The sequence below is a fragment of the Neodiprion pinetum genome, chromosome 7, assembly GCF_021155775.2.
Source record: "Neodiprion pinetum isolate iyNeoPine1 chromosome 7, iyNeoPine1.2, whole genome shotgun sequence".
NCBI classification, from domain to species: Eukaryota; Metazoa; Arthropoda; class Insecta; order Hymenoptera; family Diprionidae; genus Neodiprion; species Neodiprion pinetum.
Window position 1 is genome coordinate 3,736,426 of NC_060238.1, and position 20,838 is coordinate 3,757,263.

Here is a 20,838-nt window from a genome sequence, read left to right on the forward strand (position 1 = left end):
TCCCTCGAATCTTCATATCTTCATCTTAGAACATTGTCCAAAGCTACAAGAGCTGAGGGAAGATCGGGCGTCGTCGCCAGATAACTTCTCTCTCGGGATAACGCGGCATGGGCAGAAAGGACGCGGCACCAGGGTAGAAATGGAGTTTTTAGTTCGTCCTCGGGGAGCTCTAAGGTATTAACCTTGTTCCGCTGGAGATGGTTACTCCATAAAAAAAATTTCACCCGAGTACCCACCGCACACACGCTGCAGGAGAGAGAGAGAGAGAGGGAGGGGGGAAAAGATAGAAGAGGGAAAAAGTGCAGGGGTGGAAATTTTGGCGCAAGCACAAGAGCACACATGGAACGCCGGCTCGGGTAAGCTTAAGTGTGGAACAGCTAGTCAAGGAAGGGGTGCGAGGCGAGTGAGAGAGGTTGAATAATGCCACCGGATTGAATGGAAAGTACGCACAATGACGCCGGATGATAGCTACGGGTCATTAATTCGTAACGAGGACAAGTTTGGGCCCAAAGATTAATACATCGCTCCGGCGTAGGGTAAAGGTGGCTGATGCTACTGCTACTTCGCGTCTTCCGTGTACCCAACCACCTTCACCGACCTACGGATTTTGGTCCGTGGGTACTTATACCAGCCCACCAGCTCGTTGGGTCGAAATTGCTTCTCACACTCAATCAGCCACCGCCAACGATGCCCGCAACGCCTCAAGCATCGCTTGTAATATATCATGTATATAAGGAGAGTACAACGCGTGATGTAATATGCGACGAAAAATGATGTTAAACCCTCGTTCACCTTGCGCCACACCCTTGACCTTATTCCTTCGTTCCGCTTGAGCACAACGCTCTAAAAACTTGAGAAATGTCGCACTTCCGAATATGGAATAAATTATGAAGGTTGTTGAAATTTTTCGTTACTTCGAATCTGTCCGATATGACGCAGCTAGCTTTCGCACTCAAGTCAAAAAGTAACAATTACATTGCTACTTTGGTTAGAATTTTATTATTTTGTTTCTCACTTTGGTCTGAGTTCAATCAGCTGTAATTGATCCTCGGGTTGAGATCTATTCATGGATTGACCCTTGAGTCGGGATTCATTCATTAAAAGACGTGTGGGTCCAGTTTCAGGAAAACGAATCCGTCAATTCTGTCAGAAACAGTATCGCCACAAATTTGTACCTATCCCTTAAATTCAGACAAGCTTGCTTGAATTTGACACTCATGCAGCAAAATGGTTTGAAAAGCTGGAAATTAGAACGTGACTTGAAGTATTCGCGACGTCTGGAAGAAACGTAAAAAGTTCTCCACATCATTTGGATCTAACATATCCATTATAACAGATTTTCCATTCCATGAAGATTATTGAATATGTCCGTTGAGTCGGCCGCAGTTCTTTCTACTCAGTTCCTAGCCCCGAACCTGACACTGATATAACATAGAACATTCATGCCGAGACTGAATTACCGACCCCTGCGTCAGTTCAACGTCAAGAATGAAAAATGGTAGAATTCAATCGAGCGACACGTTAGCGAAAAAGAATTTATCCAACTGCGTTTCACTCCCTGCCGAAAAAAAAACGCGCAAAAAAACTGTTATTCCGAGAAGAATCCTAATCGTGGAAATCTTTCCCGAAAGAATGCTCAGCCAGACTAATCGCCAATTTGCATTTCACGCTCGGCGAGTACGAAGTGACCCTTTCGTGACGCGACCTTGCTGACCCCTCAGTTGAACAAGAGTGGGGCTTCCAACAGTTTGGGTTACTTTCGGTCCTTTCCGCGCTCGCTTGATCGTCGAGATGGAACTTCTGGGGCGTCGACACAACACGAACCCAGCCTCTGTTCGAAGGAAATATCCAAGAGGATTGTGTCCAGAACAGAGCATCTGGCATTCGCTGCAACATCCAGTGGACACAATTCGAAGGGATTCCTCTTCGCCAGGCTTGAGAGACAACGGAATGGCATCTGTCTAATTGTAGAGTTGTAGTTACCAGGAGTCCAAGGTGCGAGTGAATTGCGGCCGGTAGTTGTAGGCTGGTGACAATGGCTTCGGTGTTCGCCGACGACTGCCGTCGCGATATAATGTACCTGAGGCGTATCGAGCGGGGTGGTAAAGCGGGCATATTACCCCCATTAATCATGCCTCGTATATCGAGTGGCACTCAACAGCCAGTTGAACGAAGACGGAGAGCAGGATCGGCGGGAAAAACGTAGGCGAGCAGAGGGCGACGGGAAGGTGAACTAGCTACGGCAATCTCCCTGGTGGCCTCCTAGCCGGTATGCTCATTAATTACAAGGCCCGTGTTTTTGCGGGGTTATACCAGGGCACTCGTATACCGTTATATGGTGCGTTAGGGCAGTGCCGGTGTGTTGTTCTTTGCCGAAAATAAGAGGGACGCGGAATCCCCAAGGTCATAACGTGGAACACGCGAAGCGTACCTTATCTGTCGTATCCCAGTCTCGGGGATACATCATCCCCCCCCAGTGCATTAGTCAAAAGACCACCGAGTCGACCGTGTATCGTACTGGAAAGCGAAAGTGCATGCTAAGTAAAATATGAAAGAGAGAAAAGAGCTCTTCCTTTGATTCTCTCGCGTGGGTTTTCTCCAACGGAGAGGATGGGGGTCAGTAATAGATTCAGTTCCCCCAATGGAGACGACGGTGAGGTACTGCATCAGCACTGCCAACGGATCCGGACCCTCCTCGAGATATCCTACATCACAATAGTGCTCTCTCTTTGAAAGTTTCCCTTCTTATACTTTATTCACATTTACCTTCGAACCAAATTGACTTCGAATCGAATTTCCGTCACCACACCCAGCTTTCCGCTCTTCCTCACTTGATCTTTCTGGTCTCGTTAGCGTAATTGACTATCAAACATTGCTTTTGACCAACGACGCACCGATATTTGCGTCGCTTTAGAATGATAATTGTCCACCAGTACCAAGGTCTGGAAACCTTGCCGTGCTGAACTCTCTTCTGCTTTTACAACAATTGGCAGATTCATTTCCTCTCACAATGAAATCTCGTACAAGTTCCAACTGTCTTTAGAAAAGTGAGAATATTCAAAGGCACGAGATGTAAATTTCGATATAATAAATGTGACGGGGAATTTACACGGTGGTGATTTCTGAACCTCGTTCTAGTTTATTGATCAACCGTGTGATTGATGACAGCCGTATGAATAGAACCGAATGTGAGAACACTTCTCGCCGAAATTACTTTCGTAATGTACCAAGTTCACGCGTATAGAATCTAATAACTTTCCGGAAGATGTAAAAAAAAAAAAACAAAGAAAAACTCCCTTATCAAATGGCCTGTGTTTGTACAATAAAAACCTCAATTCCCAAACCTTTGCAGACCATGAAAACCAGGCCATCTCATCACAAGAGATATATTCAACGATTTCCAATGGTCAAAAAAACATCGCATGAAAATTTTTATCGACGTCAAATTTGGAGAATTTCTTTCAATGATGATGATATCAATACTCGATAAGCATAAAACCAGATAATACATAAATTTTACGATGAAAAAAATTTATTTTTTCTTTACCACATGTGTATAGGCTATTCCGCAACTAATCCAGAAAGTAAATTCGACTATGAAAAATTTATTACATCCCTCGCACGTAAGGTTGTCGAGAGTCGTCAAAATATCACCCTGTGAAGTGAATCATCGTCATCATCGTCGTCGGAGAAGCGAGCAGTTACTTCAATGAATATATATATTCAAGGGGTGGGACTTTAACGTTGGGCATCGAGGTAACTCGATACCAAGATGTACCGAAGGTCTGTAATTACGGTTCCCGGTACTTTCCCAACAATAGGTATACGCGTATATAGTAAATGAAATGACTGGAAGTGGTGGAAACAGGGAGAGTGCAGTTTGCGCTACGGAGACCCGAAGAGAGTAATTACGAACATTGCGGATCGGTTGCCAGCTTTCACTCCAATTCGTTTTCTCTTTTTTCGACTGCTCTTCGCGCTTCCACTCCGCCTCTCTTTCCGCTTTTGCGAATGAACGGAAGCGAAGGGAAAAAGAAAGAAAGAAAATAAAAAGCGAGATACTTTTTTTTTGGCGGAAATGAAGTGGCCAGAGAACTAATCGGGCGATAATGATTACGGGATTTAGCGTTCGGTTAACCGAAAACCGGTTCAGGAAAAGGATGAGAAGGACTGTTAAACCACAACGGCAAATAATTGCTGATCAAGACGGCTGCTGTCGCTGGGGTATTAATTGTATTATGTATACATACAGGAGGCATAATACAGGCAGTGTCAAAGGTCGGTGGTGGGCGATGGTTTCCGATTCGCCGAATTGCGGCTGCCGGAAGAAGGCGGGGAGGGAAAGGGAGCTTGCGGGAGCCTCGAACCTTCTGCCCTGCACCCTTCCCTGACACCCCAATTCACTGACCTTCGTAATTGGCCACCATGACTGTGACGAAGACCCGTTTCAACGAGATTACGATCGGCCGAGACTTAAGCGCCCGGTAAACACGTGTTGACGTCCCTATCCGGACACGTGACACCCCAACGATTAATCTCCCGATTCAATATTCCGTGACTAAGTCGACCCCCATAAACGCCAGAATTATATCCGTATCAACGTTCGGCCGGAGCGTGCCTTTGAGAATCGATTTTCACACTTTCCGCTTCTCGTGGTTCTGATATTATAAATCTCATTTAAGAGCTGCTGGTCAAGTGAAACGACCCTCGATTTCATAACCGAAAAATCGCCCTGTAATACCTTTCCACTTTATTACAGTTTGTTCGGAGCTTTTAATTTCAATTTTCTAATATCTATTACAGGTTACAAAATTTTATATTGTAAACGGCATGTGTGTTAACTTTTTAAAAGTTAAAACTTATTGGATTTTAATTTGACAATCGATTTTACTTGTCTATAATTTATTTTTTTCTTGTCTGAGTTCCTGGGTCCAGATGAAAGAAAAAAAGAATTGTGACACTCCAAAAGTATTCTGACATTACATTCTGAATTTTGATTTCATGTTGGTAAAGTTGAAGAACCGTCAATTATTTAACTTCAGAAACGACTTTTAATCTTATTCGCTTTCTTACAGCTTTCAAGAAATATTCCTTCAATATCTGTGCGTTTGAACATTTTGTTTTGAAAATAATTATCCTCTATCCTTCTCTTGGTCAAAGCTCCATATTTCGGCTTACCTCTAAAAAAATCGGTTTTCAATTTATCACGTTTTATCGGCTTATTTCTTGCTTGAAATTAAGAAAAAAAAAAAACTATTGTACTTCCAGCTTACTTTTAAAATCACGTACACCTTCCTACGTATACGCACACCTAGTATAAATTCAAGAGTCACCAAGTAAATTTGTCGGCGAACAAATAAACTTCATCGCATCAATGAATCTGCTGATGCTGACTCAGTTAACCTTTTCGATCATAATTCGATCAGCCTATGCGAGTCCAGAAAGAAAAATGACCTGGCTTCTCTCGATCGAACATGTCAGGGTAAAAACCAACACCCTTACAAGTTTGATACCTTGTCCAAATAAATCCCGGAGTAGAGAATTGATCAGAAAAAAAAGAATAAATAAATAAATAAATAAACAAAAGGAAAGGAATAAAAAAAGAAATATCGAAAAGAAGAGACCTTTGACCGTAGATTCGGTCAACGAACAAATAAGGTGCGTGTATGTTTATCTATACATGTATATATCTATCCCCGGAATTCATATCACGTAATAAAACCGCAACAGCAGCAACGGTAAAAAGTAGAATCATAGGATAAAAGTGTGTGTGTGTGTGAGAGAGAGAGAGAGAGAGAGAGAGAGAGAGAGTGTGTGTAGAGATTGCCAGTTCAAGAATTGAAAATTTTTGATCAAATCCTTGCAGTCTCGACTCTTATGAAATATAGTATTATATATACATAAATATAAACTCCACACGTATGCTCGGGTTATTTTCCGTTCCATTAATTTTTGTTTTCCATAAAATCACAACGTGCGGTATAAGTTCAAAGAAACCTCCGCATTGCTGCATTTTTAAATGTTCCACGGTAAAAATCTCCCCTCCCCTCCCTCCCGTACGTTCCCGACGCTTCAAGAAAAGTTGAGTACCTTGTCCCGCGAGCTGCGAAACGTGGCGACGACACGTCACGAAACGAAGGGACGTAAACTCTAGTGCGACTAGTCGCTGGAAAGGTAGAGGAAAAGGGGTTGCGAAGGGGGAAGAGGGGGGGGGGGGGGGGGAGGGGGGCTAGGAGGAGGAGGAGGAGGTCCAATTTGTCGAGACTACCTCCTCCTCCTCCTCCTCCTCCTCCTCCTGGATTCTACCTACCAACTATTAGTACACCGCTTGCAAACACCACCTGCGTACCCATCCAGCAGCCTCCTACGGCTTGCAAGTTCGCTTCTATCGCTCTACGTTACGCATAGCAGTTGAGGTCTATTTTGATTATTTTCCATTTGCATTTACGAGCCTTACTTTTATACCTTTAACTGCACGCTGGCGTTGGTTCTCCTTCGCCGTTGAGCTTCCACCGGTAATTATTTCTCGGCTCGAGTAGACGAGCTTGCACTCGACCCAGAAAAAAAAGAAACCGGAAACAACGTGCGGCTCTTTCACCCTTTCGTCACGTTTCAAATGATTATTAAGCGGGTATTCGTATTATATATAGGAGATTCGTCGAATATCGTTTTTTTTTTTTTGTGAATCGAAAAGCTGTGAAGCTTTTTCAATGGAACGAGAAACAGGTATTTTTTATCAAAAGAACAAAAGTTCACGATGTAGAAACGAAATAATGCGTGTGAAAAGAAAAATTAATTTGCTTAGAAAATTATGTAAAGCTCTGTGAAACGAAAAAAAAAAAACAAAACGGATTTTTGGGAATTGCCCGAAATGTTTCACAGTTTTTGGAAGAAAAAAAAACAATTCCGTTACTTATTTCAAAGTCAGGATGATAATCATGAGTTGTGAAATATTTCGAGATCGTATCGACAACTTTTTCTTCTACACTTACAATTCTTTGAGTAAGCAAACTTTGCAAAAATTGTGCACAAATAATAATAATACAAAGAAAAAAAAAAAAAACCTTCAAAGTATAATTATTATCTACTCGTAACAACGTTGCGAAAAAATTGTTTTCTCATAAAACTTACGATTCGGAGAACGAAGAATAAAGACAGAGAGAAAGACCGAAAAAAAAAAAAAAAAAACAGAAGCTTCAGGCAATTCGAAAGCTGTCCGATTTTGTATTATCATTGTCATTTTTATGCGACGAAGTCGGTATTTCGTAACGGGGTCGATTCCGGGCACGTACATATAAAAATAGTAGCGAGCCAAGGTTGGAATTTGTTATTTTTGAAATTGTCAAGTTGGATTAAGGGTCGGTAGGTTCTATACTACTGCACGAAGGGACGCGTGCTTTCTTTATTTTCCTCGTATTTTTACTTTTCTTATTTTTACCTCTCGTTTTTTCTTTTTTTCTTTTTTTTTTTTCAGGATATCGAGGGAATCGAGGGGCCGGCGGGCTTCCTCCCCCCCCTCTCACTCTCACTCTCTCCCTCCGATAAGAGAACAAGTCCCGAGGGAGCAAGCCAACAAACTACGCGACCCTACTTCCCCGGTGAAGAGCATCCCGCTGCCTCGTTCGCTGTCCGATCCGTCCACTCCGTCTCCACTCGAACTGCGCCACGGCGAGTCCCCCCAAACCTCGTTCCCACTTTACGACCACACTTCGGGTCGACTTATTAGATATAGCTGTCGTCTTACCCTTTCGGTGTTGCTGCTGCTGCTGCTAGTTCCCGGTGTGTCTGATCCCGCAGGATCAAGCGGAACCCCGCGTGACTCGCCGAGGAAGTCGGAATTTTTTTTTTTTCAGCTTGATCGACAACCTCTTCCTCCCCCACCCTCTCAACCTTCTATTAATCCCCCCCCCCCCCCCCCCCGTCCCTCTCTAACCCTCGACGGACAATCAAAGAATTATTTTCAGGACTCTCGATATTGACAGTAGTGGAGCTGATTTTTTATCAGTGTCAGGGATTCCTCCCGTGACGAGGGGAAATTGATTTATTGACATGTTTTTTTTTTTTTTTTATTTTTGACTTATCATCACCGACTTATTGCAGAATCGAAATTTTTTCAAGGGTGCTTTAGTAACCGTTAATTCTGTTGGAGTCAAATTCAGATCAAGTTTTTTTTTTTTACCGTGACTGATGATCCAATTATTAGTATTATTTTCTGTTATTTTCAAATAAATCTTGAGAAAATAAAAATAAACAAACATTTTTGAAAAGAACTGTCGAATCATATTTCGATTCTTGAACTCTGATTTGTTGAGTGAATTTCTATGGAAATAGAAATTCTATCGTTCGAGGCAATTAGTCAGGCCTGTTAGGATCGATTTACAGTCATACGTGATCGGAAATAATCGAACACGATAAAAAAAAATTATGAACATTTGCAAATTGCTGAAAATGTTAAAGACTTGATATTGAATATTATCTACAAACATTATTTATCATAGTGTATTTTCGTATTTTATAAATATAAAAAAATTTGTATGAATATTGAATGATTATCTATTATCAAAATTATTAAATATGGAGAATAATAATAAAAATTTCGCGAGGAATTATTTGGATTCATTTCGAGAGTTTTATAGAAATTGGTACAAATCATTGGAAATCAAGGAATGTAAGCCAGAAGAAATACTTTTATTTTCAGATTCGAGTTCTTGGATTGTGGAAAAAGCAAAAACATGGGCTTGACGAAATTGATTAAAATATTCAGAAATCAAGGACCGACAGTGAATAAGGACTTAAAGCTCATTCCAATTCGAAAATCATGAAAATGGAGTTGAATGTAAACAAAGTCAAGTACTTTTATTTTCAGGTTCGGGTTTTTGGATTGGAAAAAAGCAAAAACACGGACTTGTCGAAATTCGCGAAGACGGTCAAAAATCAAGAGCCAACAACGAAGACGAAATGTGATTCTAATTGAAAAGTTCTGAAATTGCAATTGACGTAGGCGAGATGCAACTCTTTTAATTGTCATATTCCATTTTTCTCATTGTAAATAAAAAAAAAAAAAAAGCAAAAACGTCGTCAAACGCTGACCGCGAATTTTACATTCGTACGAATAGGCAAAGCGGGCAAGGTTTACAGCGGCGAAACGGCGTAACTGGGCATTTCACCGCAGGGCCGATAACTCGTACGTATGTATGTAACAAACCGGCGATAAGAGATGAAATTCCGATAGCAGGACGGTACGGTCGAGTTGTGCCAACGCCCCGAACTACTCTACAAAATCCCGGTATTTCGAATTTTGGAGGGGGAGAGGCACCGCTATCACGGTCATCCACCAACGACTATAACCATAAACTCTCGGGTTGCGAGTTCTGCAGCTTCTCCTCCACGGTTGGAGTGTACGAAATTCACGCACACGAGCTCTCCCTAGGTTTTTAAATCCCTCGTTCTCCCCCCACTTTTTTTCACCCGGTCACAAAGAGCCGAAAAAATCCGACGCCCCTGACATGCCGGAAACGTAAAGGAACGGCGATTACGTCATGATATAATATTTGTATCAAATTGATTGATAAAATTCCGATAGTTTCACGAATTGATTCGCCCGTTTTTTTTTTCTTCAACAATGTAAAATCGTTTTTTTTTTCCAGCGTAGACAGCTGAGTTTCTGAAATTTTTTTTACCAATTACCCATACACAGTTTCGTATGCATATTTTGTTAACAAGTTTCGGTATGCCAGTTTTTGTTTCGAAACAAAAAAAAAAAAAAAAAAACTCTCAATTTTGGAATTTGGAATTCTGACTTTAGAATCGTAATCATCGACCCCGAAATTCTACAGATCACCAATGATTTTCTAAATTAGTTCGGTTGGAAAAATGTCACCTCCAAACGATTAATATCCTCCATTCAGTGTGTTAAAATGAAAATAAAAAATATAATCCTTTCAAAGTTAAGATTGAGCTTGAAACAGACTCCGACCGGCGAAAGCTCCTCGTACTTTATAACGAGAAAACGGCTCCGGGTGGAAATGGGAATGAGAAAGTGTGACGGGCAAAGTAATACGTCAAGATAGAAATCGGCAGGTTTATACATCGAACGGTTCGTAAATACATCTATACATATATATGTATGCGTTATATAAACGCACGTGTATACCTCTATATACGTATAATATATCTCCGAGCAATAAATATTACTTTAACGTGAACGATTTTACGCTTTGTTTCGCGTCAGAAGCACGTACGGAACGAGCTTTGCTGTTGCACGGGGGCGAAGCGATGGTCAGCTTTTAAGCTCAGCGAAAAAATATATATATACCGATCCTGCCTTTTCATCCCACCCCCCCCCCCCCTCTCCTCCCCCCTCCCTCATCCCCTGCCAGCTGCAGAATCGACAGCTTTTCTGTTAAGCTTGTACACGCCGATCGGCGGAGTTCCGCACCTATCGAAGCCAAGAATTTTTCACCTGCACCACGAGCTTTAGAATTTTATTTCCAATTTTTAATCTTTGAAAAGATTAATCGCGAGGGTAAGGGTGGGTGTATCGTAAAATGAAGGGAACGAGTTTTTCCCCGAGTCACCGAGTCGAGGGTTGATCCCCTGCAGTTTTTATCGACGGTGATTTTTTGCCGAAAAAGCTTTACCCATATATTTCGTACATACATATGCATACATACGTACATCGATGTTGTATTAAAGCTCGAGGTGCGGAATGACTGGATGAAAATCGGGCAACAAAAGCTTAATTAACCAAACTTTTGTTGACAAAAGGACGAGTTCAATGAGTTTGAACCAAAGTTCCCCGTAGCTCCGCTCTTTTTCTAACCCTCGGAAACCGCGCCGGCAATCTTTTACCTATCTACCCTCGCAGATCAGAGAGTTAAGGGTAAAGTTCGGCTCGGTGATGAAGCGGTGTTGGCGAATTTTCACCACCGATAAAATGCGGCAGTGCGGTCAAGACTCGGGAGGAATTTACAGCAAACTGCTTAAATTGGATCGTGAAGAAAAAAAAAGAAGAATGAAGATAAGAAAAAATTATTATAACAATAAACAATTCTTTTGTGCTCGAAAAAATTCTCAGACTTCACTTCCCCTTCTAATTTCGGCGTCTATAACATTTTGTTTATTTTTTGAAACATTTCTTTCATCTTTCAAAAAGTGGTGGTAAAAAAAAATTTTTTTTTCACTTCAAACTCGTGGATATATCTTAGGCCTGGACAAGCAATTGTAAAAAAAAAAATCGGTCATCAAATCGTATTACAATAGATTTCACAAACTGATTTTGCGTTGCAATAACCAAAAAAGGATCGACGATAGCGCAAAATTGTTACGCGTACCCCGTTTTTCGTAATTCCAACAATATTCGAACAGTTTTTTTAACGATACCTGTTTTACTGAATTTTTCTAGTTACTGTAACAAATGAAATTTTTCTCAATGTATGTACCAGCTCTTTGTGAGCCTCGAGATCCGCGATAAAAACGCGTGACACACTGACCCAGAAACGATGCTCAGGATAATTATAAATACAATTCCGAATACACGTGAGGATTAATTTACCCATTGGCTAATTAAGATGGTCAGTTGGAGGAAATCGATATTTTTCATTAATTTTATCATATTATAGTGGTACGTTGGGTATTATTCATGAAATTATTGCGTTCGCAAGCTACGATAAGATCTCTTTGAAAATAGAAAACGAGAATAAAAAAAATTGTGAATGCTGAATTTACGAACGAAAGCTCAATTATCGATCGTACAAGGTAGCAACGAACAAATTCGTTGAATTTGTCATATTTTACTCTATTCCAAAGAATCGTTCTTAAAAAATCTACTTCAACACTTTTTATTCATCATAGTAGCAATATCCAATTTTGAATTCACAATATTTCACCGATATTGATTATGTTGAATGAAAAGCGATGTCGAATTGACGACTGAAAACAAATTCGAAATCTCCTTAATATAACTTACGAGAAAATAATTTCTCAAATCCCCTCTTCCTTCAATTCCTTCGCTTTTCCAGTTTGGAATAATATCAAACGTTCGAATCGCTTTCAAACCGTCAACTTATTGCTGTACCATGATCAATGATTGACAGAAAAAATTTTAGACAGTCAATTCTGTCATTACACAATAATTTTCATAATTCCTCCTGTTCACCCCCAAAGTAGTACTTTTTTCGATACCTAGTAAAAAAAAAAAAAAAAAAAACCCGTTGTAAATAAAATTAGATATCGTATCTATACGATTGAGTTGTAAAATTTCGTGTCAATTACAGATGTAGATACGGTAAAAAACAAATAAAAAAAAAAAAAACATTGTTGATTCCGTCCTATATACATACAACAAATAACACGCACTTATCTATGTACATATATTTTCTCCGTTCTGTAATTTAACCTCCCTCGTGTAATTAAATGTGCAATTAAGCTGAACTGGCCTGGCAGCGAATCAAGATTGCCGTTCGGTGGTTACAATTCTTTTTTTTTTTCTCCTGTTTCCCTGTGATTTTTATTTTCTTTTATTCCACCGACCAACTTATTTCTTCGTTTTATCCGACGTATCGCTGCGTGATAATGTCTGCACCCCGCATTGCAATGGTTTGGCCCAGATTCTCATTCTTTTCATTCAAACATTTCGTTCATTTGGAAAAATCGCGGGTCTGCCATCGTCGAGATGAAAAATTTCCCCGATCTCAGTAATACGGACGCAAAGGAAACTCGCAACGCTGCGCGAAAGATATGAAAACTTCTCTTGACCATTTTCAATCCCCGACGCAGCGAATCAAGTGCAGGTTCGATTAAACGCGGATCAACCCGCTTCGCAAATCCTCATATTGCAGCCAATCCTTTCAGCATCGCATAATTAATCGAGGACCATCCGACGCCGAATCAATAACCGCAAAAGTTGTCACGGAGATATTTGCTGGAAGAATTTTTGTCGTCGGTTATTCGAAATGAAAACCTCGGAATATCTCCGAATTTCTACGTTTTCAAGCTTGTTTTTAATGATTCCAAGTAATTTATTACGTAGATGCGTTGAAACCGTTAAAAAATCTGTATGATATACTCGAAGTCGATTTAAAGTATCTCAAAGTCTCATCAACTTAAATTTCTTTCAATTCATTTCAATTCATTTGTGTCCTCGATGAATCTAAGCTTATAAGAAACATTTATTAAAGAAATTTCAAGTTAATTCAACCTTCAGGGTTGTTGAAAAACTTCAATATGTACTTTACAGATTGACTTGAAGCTCATTTCAATTGATTCAAACATTCTTCATTTAGTAACTTAAAGTGTTTCGCAGTTATTTTAAAAGTTCCGATGATTCATTAAAATATAGACATCAAAATTAAATTCAAGTTCACCAAATTCTGTTGAAAAACAAAAGAACCCGTGAAAAAAATCCTTGATAACTAGTATAAATGGACTTGAAATCAGTGCTTAAGTGATTGGAAGTGAGGCCTGGTAACTTTCACGATCAATCATCGGCCGAATTGTTGAAATCCACAGGTGCTGTGAGAGAGAATGAAAAATCCCATGAAGTCTGAATAACGCTTCCTAAAAAAAAAATGAGCGTAATATTTCTCCCCTTGGTATATAAGACGAATCTGATTGTCAATCAGAGGCGGCCTTTGGGCGGATATCTGGATTGTGGTTTTAAAACTGATTTAAAATGTATAACATACATATATATATACATATGTACATAACTATATATATATATATATATATATATATAGATCCTGGTGATTTGGAGAGTTGGAAACGAGGCCGGAGGGGAATGGATACTTTCACACGTGCGGAACCGATTTAAACCCGAAACTCCCGACGTGGATGAAATGAGAAAAGTTTTTCCTGGTGGTAAAATGAACGGTGCCGATTGTGCAAAACCCGTTTTCTCCCCCCCCCCTCCCTCCCTTCCCCCTTGCCGTTCATTCGTTCGTTCAGCCTTCTCGGAAAAGCCCGGTGGAAAGGCCTTTGAAACGGTCAAGAGAAAATCATCCTTTTCGCGAATGAAATAAATATACCGGTGTGAGAGAAGGGAAAGAAGAAAGAAAAAAAAAAATCCTGGCCATTTACACCCGATACGGTTTGTGGAAAAAATCGTGGCGAGTTATAAACAGGTATAAACGATAGTAATGAAAAATGGGGGGGAAAAAAAACAACAACAAACCAAAAAAGAAAAGAAGAGAAAAAATGTGACCGGGAAAAGAAAAGCGCGAAACTAAGCTCGACGTTTCGGATCTAGAACCGTGCGGCAATTCCGCGCCTGAATTGCTATCGGCCGTCTGTCTTTTCGGCTGTCACTTCGCCTTATTTCACTCGGCATCGAGACGCGACGTTGAACGAAAACGGCTGAATTAAAACCGGGAAAATCCATACCTCGTTTCGCAACTTCGATGGAAGCTATACCTTTCCTATGGTCGAGGACTGATTAAAAAAAAAAAAAAAAAACACTGAAGCGACACTACTTCGCTTCGGTGAACACCGATAAAAACTAACGTAAAGCGAAAATCGAGGTTAGAAATTATTAAGGATCTTGCGTAGTGGATGTGAGAGTGAAGGAGTTTCGAATCGTTGAAATATTCTCCAGTTATACAAAAGTTAACAAAACACGAATTAATATTTTTAAAGACTGTTTTGAGACCGGAAATAATTGTCCACAGGCGATCAGGAAATTTATAAAATTGAGGCTTTGAAATTTAAAGTTAGTAAAATGGGTGAATTATTGTTTGAAAGAATCTCAAATGAATGGATTATCAAAACAACAAAATTGATGCATTTCTGATGTTTCAATTATAACGAACCTTTTCTATAAAACTATTTATATCTTGTATTTTTTCTCACATAGCCAAAAAGATTGTTCCATTCGCGTTGGTCGTGACGAGCACAAACTACGCTGCTAGATTTTTTTTTTCTTCTTTGAACGTTATTTTGTTCTTTGTTCCCAGCTTTTGTATTTTGCAGTAAAATCTACTTAATCTTCGAGAAAAGGATTCAGGAGTTGTAAAAAATCTTCGAGCTTGACGATAACGACGCAATGGAAAGAAACAAAAACAAAAAAAAAACAAAAGACCGATGATAATTGAGGCAGACTTCCGTCACCGCGGGGCCAATAATGATAAAAGTGAAGACGGGTATAAGGATGACGGATAAAAAAGAGCCATAAAAAATCGGCCATCGAAACGAAGTGTGTATATAATCCGGAATCGATTGAACGCGAAACACAATGGACATAAGGATCGATCCTAGAACGGTAACGCGAGTAGAAGATAGTTATCCGGGCTAGGAAAGCACCGCGGGGCTATTCAAGATCCTGAGGGTCCTGAAAGCGCAGGATGGAAGCTCATCCCGCAGTACGAACGGAGGCAATCAAATCCTTAAGTAAGACGGTATATAGGTTCAGGACCTTGGGCTTTTAAAAGCTCGGGGCTGTAAAATTTCCATAAAAATAATTGGCACTGTCCCTCCCCTCCACCCCCCTTTCACCCCAACCATCGGCCATCCCTGGCCCCTCTCTCTCTCTCTCTCTCTCTTCATATTATACACCCATCCCTCGACTAGAAAAGGCGAGGACGGCCTGCAAGACGACCCTTCTTTATACACCGGTCGAGAGATAACTCGAGTTGAAGTCAAACTGAACTCTCTACTGCCGCAGAGAGCCTCGCTGACAGATATCTCGCGACGTAGGTTATTTGCATAAATAGGTATCTCGTCGGTATGACCCAATTTCTATGCTAATCAACCTTGTTCACATCTGATAAGTGCTGGCTCACTGAATCATTTCGTAGACTCCGATTCCGGCGCCCCGAATCTCCCTATCGTATAACGGATTCCGCAAAATTACATTTTCATTTTCATTCGCGCCGGAAGCTTTTCCCTCAAACAACCGACTCACCATGGATGGCGTTTTCAAAACTGTAACACGAGCACCTTAGATATCGTGCAAAACGCCCGGTGAAAGAGACAAATTGCAATTGGCTATTTCGCGGGGACTCCTCACTTTTACGGCCATACTTACACCCCGGCGTTCCGGCGCGTATTGCAAAACAAAAAAAAAAAAAAAAAACTAAACGTGAGCACAAAATTGTGCTCTGCAATTGTGGTAAAAATTGAAAAATAGCTTGAAAGATAATTTCATACGGAGGAATTTGGACTCGGTTCATTTTCTTTTTTTTTTTCTTTTTATCTTTTTGTAACTCAGGTAGCGGAGTTTGAACGAAAGTTTTACTAGTCGATATAATTTTATAGTTGAGTAAAACTTGGGCCGGGGAGGGGGGGGGGGGGGAGGTAAAAGAAGAAAAATAAACACAGATACCATCGAATAACGATGGAATAATTAAAGCTCCTTAGGCTAGAGCTTTCGAGAAAGAGTCACGATTCGCGAAGATGATATCTCAAGGACTATTTCACGACACCCGGGGACAAACTTCCCATTCGAAAAACTTTACGCGCGGGCGTAAAGTTGATAAATCGGGTATTTCTATTCAGACGGGCTGCAGGCGAAGAAGTGGCGAGAAAACTGTGGGGGCAGCGTTACGCCGCAGAATTCTCTCTCTCTCTCTCTCTCTCTCTCTCTTCAGAGCCATGGAACGATTTCCTCAAAGCTTTATCCCCCCTCCCTCTTTTCGATGAAGTAACGGCGCCACCGTAACTCAAACCCCCCCCCATTCCGTTCCGCAAATACGAACACCGTAAGATCGCCGTCCGTGGACAAAGTGTACTTTTCCTGGAAGATCTCCAACTTTCATAGGTCGTGTCTTGATCCCATGGCGAGCTTCCGCTACCCCGTAATGAATTATTTAATTTTTCCGCGACAGTTAGTAGCTGCTTGGAGAGGAAAGAAAAGCTCCGGGAAGGAAAGGAAACCGCCCCGAGCGATCGGAGGGATTGAAAGTTTGAAAAATTCACCACTTTGTCACAAAGTACAACGTGTATAATATGGCTACAGTCACTGGTTTATACTCGGAAATTTTTCACACCGTGAATTTATCTCATGAATTTGAATTTAGCTGCGAAATGAAATCCCACCGCGCTGTCACCAGTTTACGTCAACCAGCGAACAGAAACACGATTATTGTTCGAATAACTGCACAAATGTGCAAATTCACAGATAGACGAACGCTTCGACGATACAATGAAGGAAATCACGAGAACACTTAACAGGTAAAACTGTCTATTATCGGAGATGTAGAGTATCAGACATCGATATTTTCCGTTCTGAACGGGATTGATAGTCAGACAGTTGACGGACGCTTAGACAGTTCAGCAATATGAAAACTATGGCTCGACACGAAGTGGATCGAAAACGGAAACGTTACCTGCGATTACAACTTCAATACAAAAGTCATTGGATCGCGATGTAGAAAACAGCGTCAAGACCATTTTACTGGTTATGTAAAATCTTGAAGATGTAGCAGTTCCGGAAAAGCTGGCACTCTGAGCTTCTTAAAATCCCAGTTAAAGCTCGTCACTCGGTGGATGAGAAAAAGTCACGGTAAGTAGAAAAATGAGCGAAAAATAAAGCCGCGGTGAAATTTTGTTTCAAGCGTTATTTTATTTTAGGAGGTCAGGCGTTGAACCGTGTTAGAAATCCGTAACAAGGGTTGAGAATTAAGCAAAGCAGAGGGGGATGACGGCAGGCTGTTCGATGAACGTGGACACAATGAAGCGTGGCTAACGCTCGGCACGTGCGGACAAAGTGTTGTCCCATCATCGTTGCAGAGCTGGTGCAATAGCTGGTGAAGACTCGTAGAGTCGAACCCGCAGACCGAATCTGACGGAATTATTTCCCCTGTAATTGAGTATTGCCAATTTATATAATCCAATGAGCTATAATTAATTAAAATCGCGGATTATACGCCTCGCGGATCGTGGCCCTCGATCAAATTCATTCTCTGTGATCGCTTTAGTGCAACGCGCTTTCAATTCCCCGCCGGATCGAGCCGTCCCTTCGACAGTCAATCTTCCCTGCACCAACAGCATCGCTACGCCGTTATCTGCAGTCAATCCCCTCGACAAGCCACACGCGAATTTCAAAATCTACTGGAATTCATGCTAATTACTCATACCACATATGCAACGTTCCGTTCTTGACCACATTTGACTGAAATCACTGACAGCCCTCCAGGTGCTTTTGATAAAGCTTGAAAATCATCCGGGCAACCGCATTGATAAAAAAAAAATAACCAACGTGTTGAATCTCGCTCATGTTTCCAATTCTTCGACATGTTATACTTCGATAAAAAAATTGTCTTATTTTGCGACGTGATTAGCTTAGCTTAGTTTCTTGACAGTGAGGCAGATTTGCTAAATTTAATCTGAATACAAGAAAACTTCTGGATTCAGATTCCTACTACCGACACTTACCGACATTCCACCGAGACTCAAACCCTTTTTAGCGATGACGTAATGACGGCTATTGTTTCTGATACACCTAACAAAACATCATTCACTATCAACAGACGATACCAAGCGCGGTGCTGCATGCATTTCTTATTTGTCGAGGATAAACTTCCAGGCTGATTTGCACCCCTCAAACGGCCGAGTTGGCACGTGAGAAGAAAAAGTGTCTAATTTTTTCTGGTGCATTAAAACGTGGCCCAGAATAAATGAAATCAATGACACGCACCTCGGGTACTTTCCTTGTAAAAGTGAACGACGATCCGACTTTAACTTGAAAAGAGAAACGAATGAACAATAAATGGGCGAATATTTTACGCCGCGAATTATCGGAACCGAGGACTCTCAAAAGCTCTATTCTCGTGGCCACAATCTGTTCCCCGAGTGACAATAGACGAGTCTTTTTATCTCGTGTTCTGATTCTCCACGTCCTAGTATTTTTTTCCACCGTTATGCGGTGCAGTGTCTGATGGAATTCGCTCGTGTTTCAGCGTGAATTTTAATAGCGGGTATGCCGCAGAGGATCCTGGCGGACCCGAGAGTCCCGCATTATCAGAGTCTCCTCCAACTTCTGCCTCCGACTCCGTGGAAAACGGCAAGCTTTTGCCGCATCGAGTTTCTCGGGGAACGAATTGCTAACGGAACGTCGAGCTTTTAAACAACACTCGTGTACGTGCATGAAAATACGGTAAAAGTGTATCGGTATTAGCCTCACTGCAAACATCCCGCCATTGTTTAGTCACATTTTTGCTCGCTAATTGGTCCGGGAATTGCCATTTTCTGCACTCTCACTACACCGCGCTTTTGTGTCTTCCCACTACACTTATGTCAACGGTAAGACAAATTACGTACTTCGGTGGCTATGCGTCGAGATAAATTGTCCACCTACACATCGTTACACGCCTCCATTTATACCGACGGATCTTTCAATACCGATATCCTCGGGGGAAATGTTTTGTCTATAAACTCCCGGAACATACGAGTCTTTTTCTCATCCGCATTACGATCATTTCGATGAAATGGAACACGCAACGAGCGTGATCGATTACATTTGCAACGTTCGCTGAATTCTTCAGCATTCGTGATTGATGACTCCAGGGATCAGCTTACTTCTTGTGAATTTTAAAACTCCAATTCCTAATTACAAAAGCCTGAGCTTTTGGTACCATTTTCGCAGAGAAGAACAGTCAGAATACGAATTTGTTTAACAGAGTATAAAAATCTCACGTTACGAATATCGTAATAAAATAAAATATAATAATATTTTTTATTTTATCCTCGATTATTCGACGGTTTAATAGTCGAAGCACGCGTCATCGAACGACCTGCAGTAGCTGTAAAATCTGTAAAATTGATCTACGGAAAACGAGTGATCAATTTTTTTTTTCCGATTTTTGATATCCTTTTTTCATTTATCACCCTTCTGTTTCTTCCCCTCTTTTTCTAAAGAGAAAAAGAATGACACAATCGCCGGATCAAAATTGTCGATAAATTGTGCATAAATGCCAATTGCAGTGAAGGTAGGTTATAGACATACATGATGCACGTTTTATGCATCCGCACACGCACACCGACAGATACACGAAATGGAAGCGGAGTTGTGAAATGGTGATTTATTCACGAAGGCAGGTTAATTGATTTACTAGCTTTACGATAGTCGGTTTCAATTCCCCTTTTTCCCCTTCAACCTGCCCTGCCGCAGTTTACGTCAACGCCGTTTTTACTCAACCGTTTTTAAACCGTCGCCAATAATCGCCTCTAAAAAACAAAACAAAAAAATTCAACGTGCCATTCACATGCACGCCGTAACTTTGTTCGCCTGCGTTTGTGAAACGTTTCTGCAGTTCGAGTGACGTAAAAGAAATAAAACATAAACAAAAGGCACAAGAATTATTGGAAATCCTTTAACTCGTTATCAATTCGTCTTCGATAAAATATATATATATATATATATATATATATGTATAAAATATATATAAATATTAAATATATATAAAATAAAATATATATAATATGAAATATATGAACTTAAATTTCTCGTTAATGCAAACTTTAACGAAAAATATGTATATGACGAGGAATGAGTGCATACAAGATGCGAAATTCGTGGTTAAGAAATTCCGACTGAGTTATTCTCCCGAAAATTTTTTAACAAATGGAGGCTTCTAAGAGCTGCAGCTGGCGCGTTGAGGGTTGAAGCGCGTGAATCACGTGTCAGTCATTACTTACAGTATGGCGTAAATTTATTATTCAAAGGTCATATACATACTCGCATGTATATCTGTATATATGCATTATTTCGTTTTGAGCAGCGAAAGCTTCTGAAAAAGCTTGTTGAATATTCATACGAGGTACGGCGAAAGAAGAAGGGGGAAAGAAACGGTGAAAAAATAGACGGTAGAAAGGAAAGAAGAAGGTAGAAAAAAAAAGAGAGAT

The 20,838-nt window shown here is 40.7% G+C and overlaps 1 protein-coding gene across 2 annotated transcripts in view; it reads right to left on the reverse strand.

The window, feature by feature from the left end:
* LOC124223146 (nephrin) overlaps positions 1-20,838 on the reverse strand; it is a 228,003-nt gene that overhangs the window by 160,603 nt on the left and 46,562 nt on the right. The window lies entirely within an intron of this gene.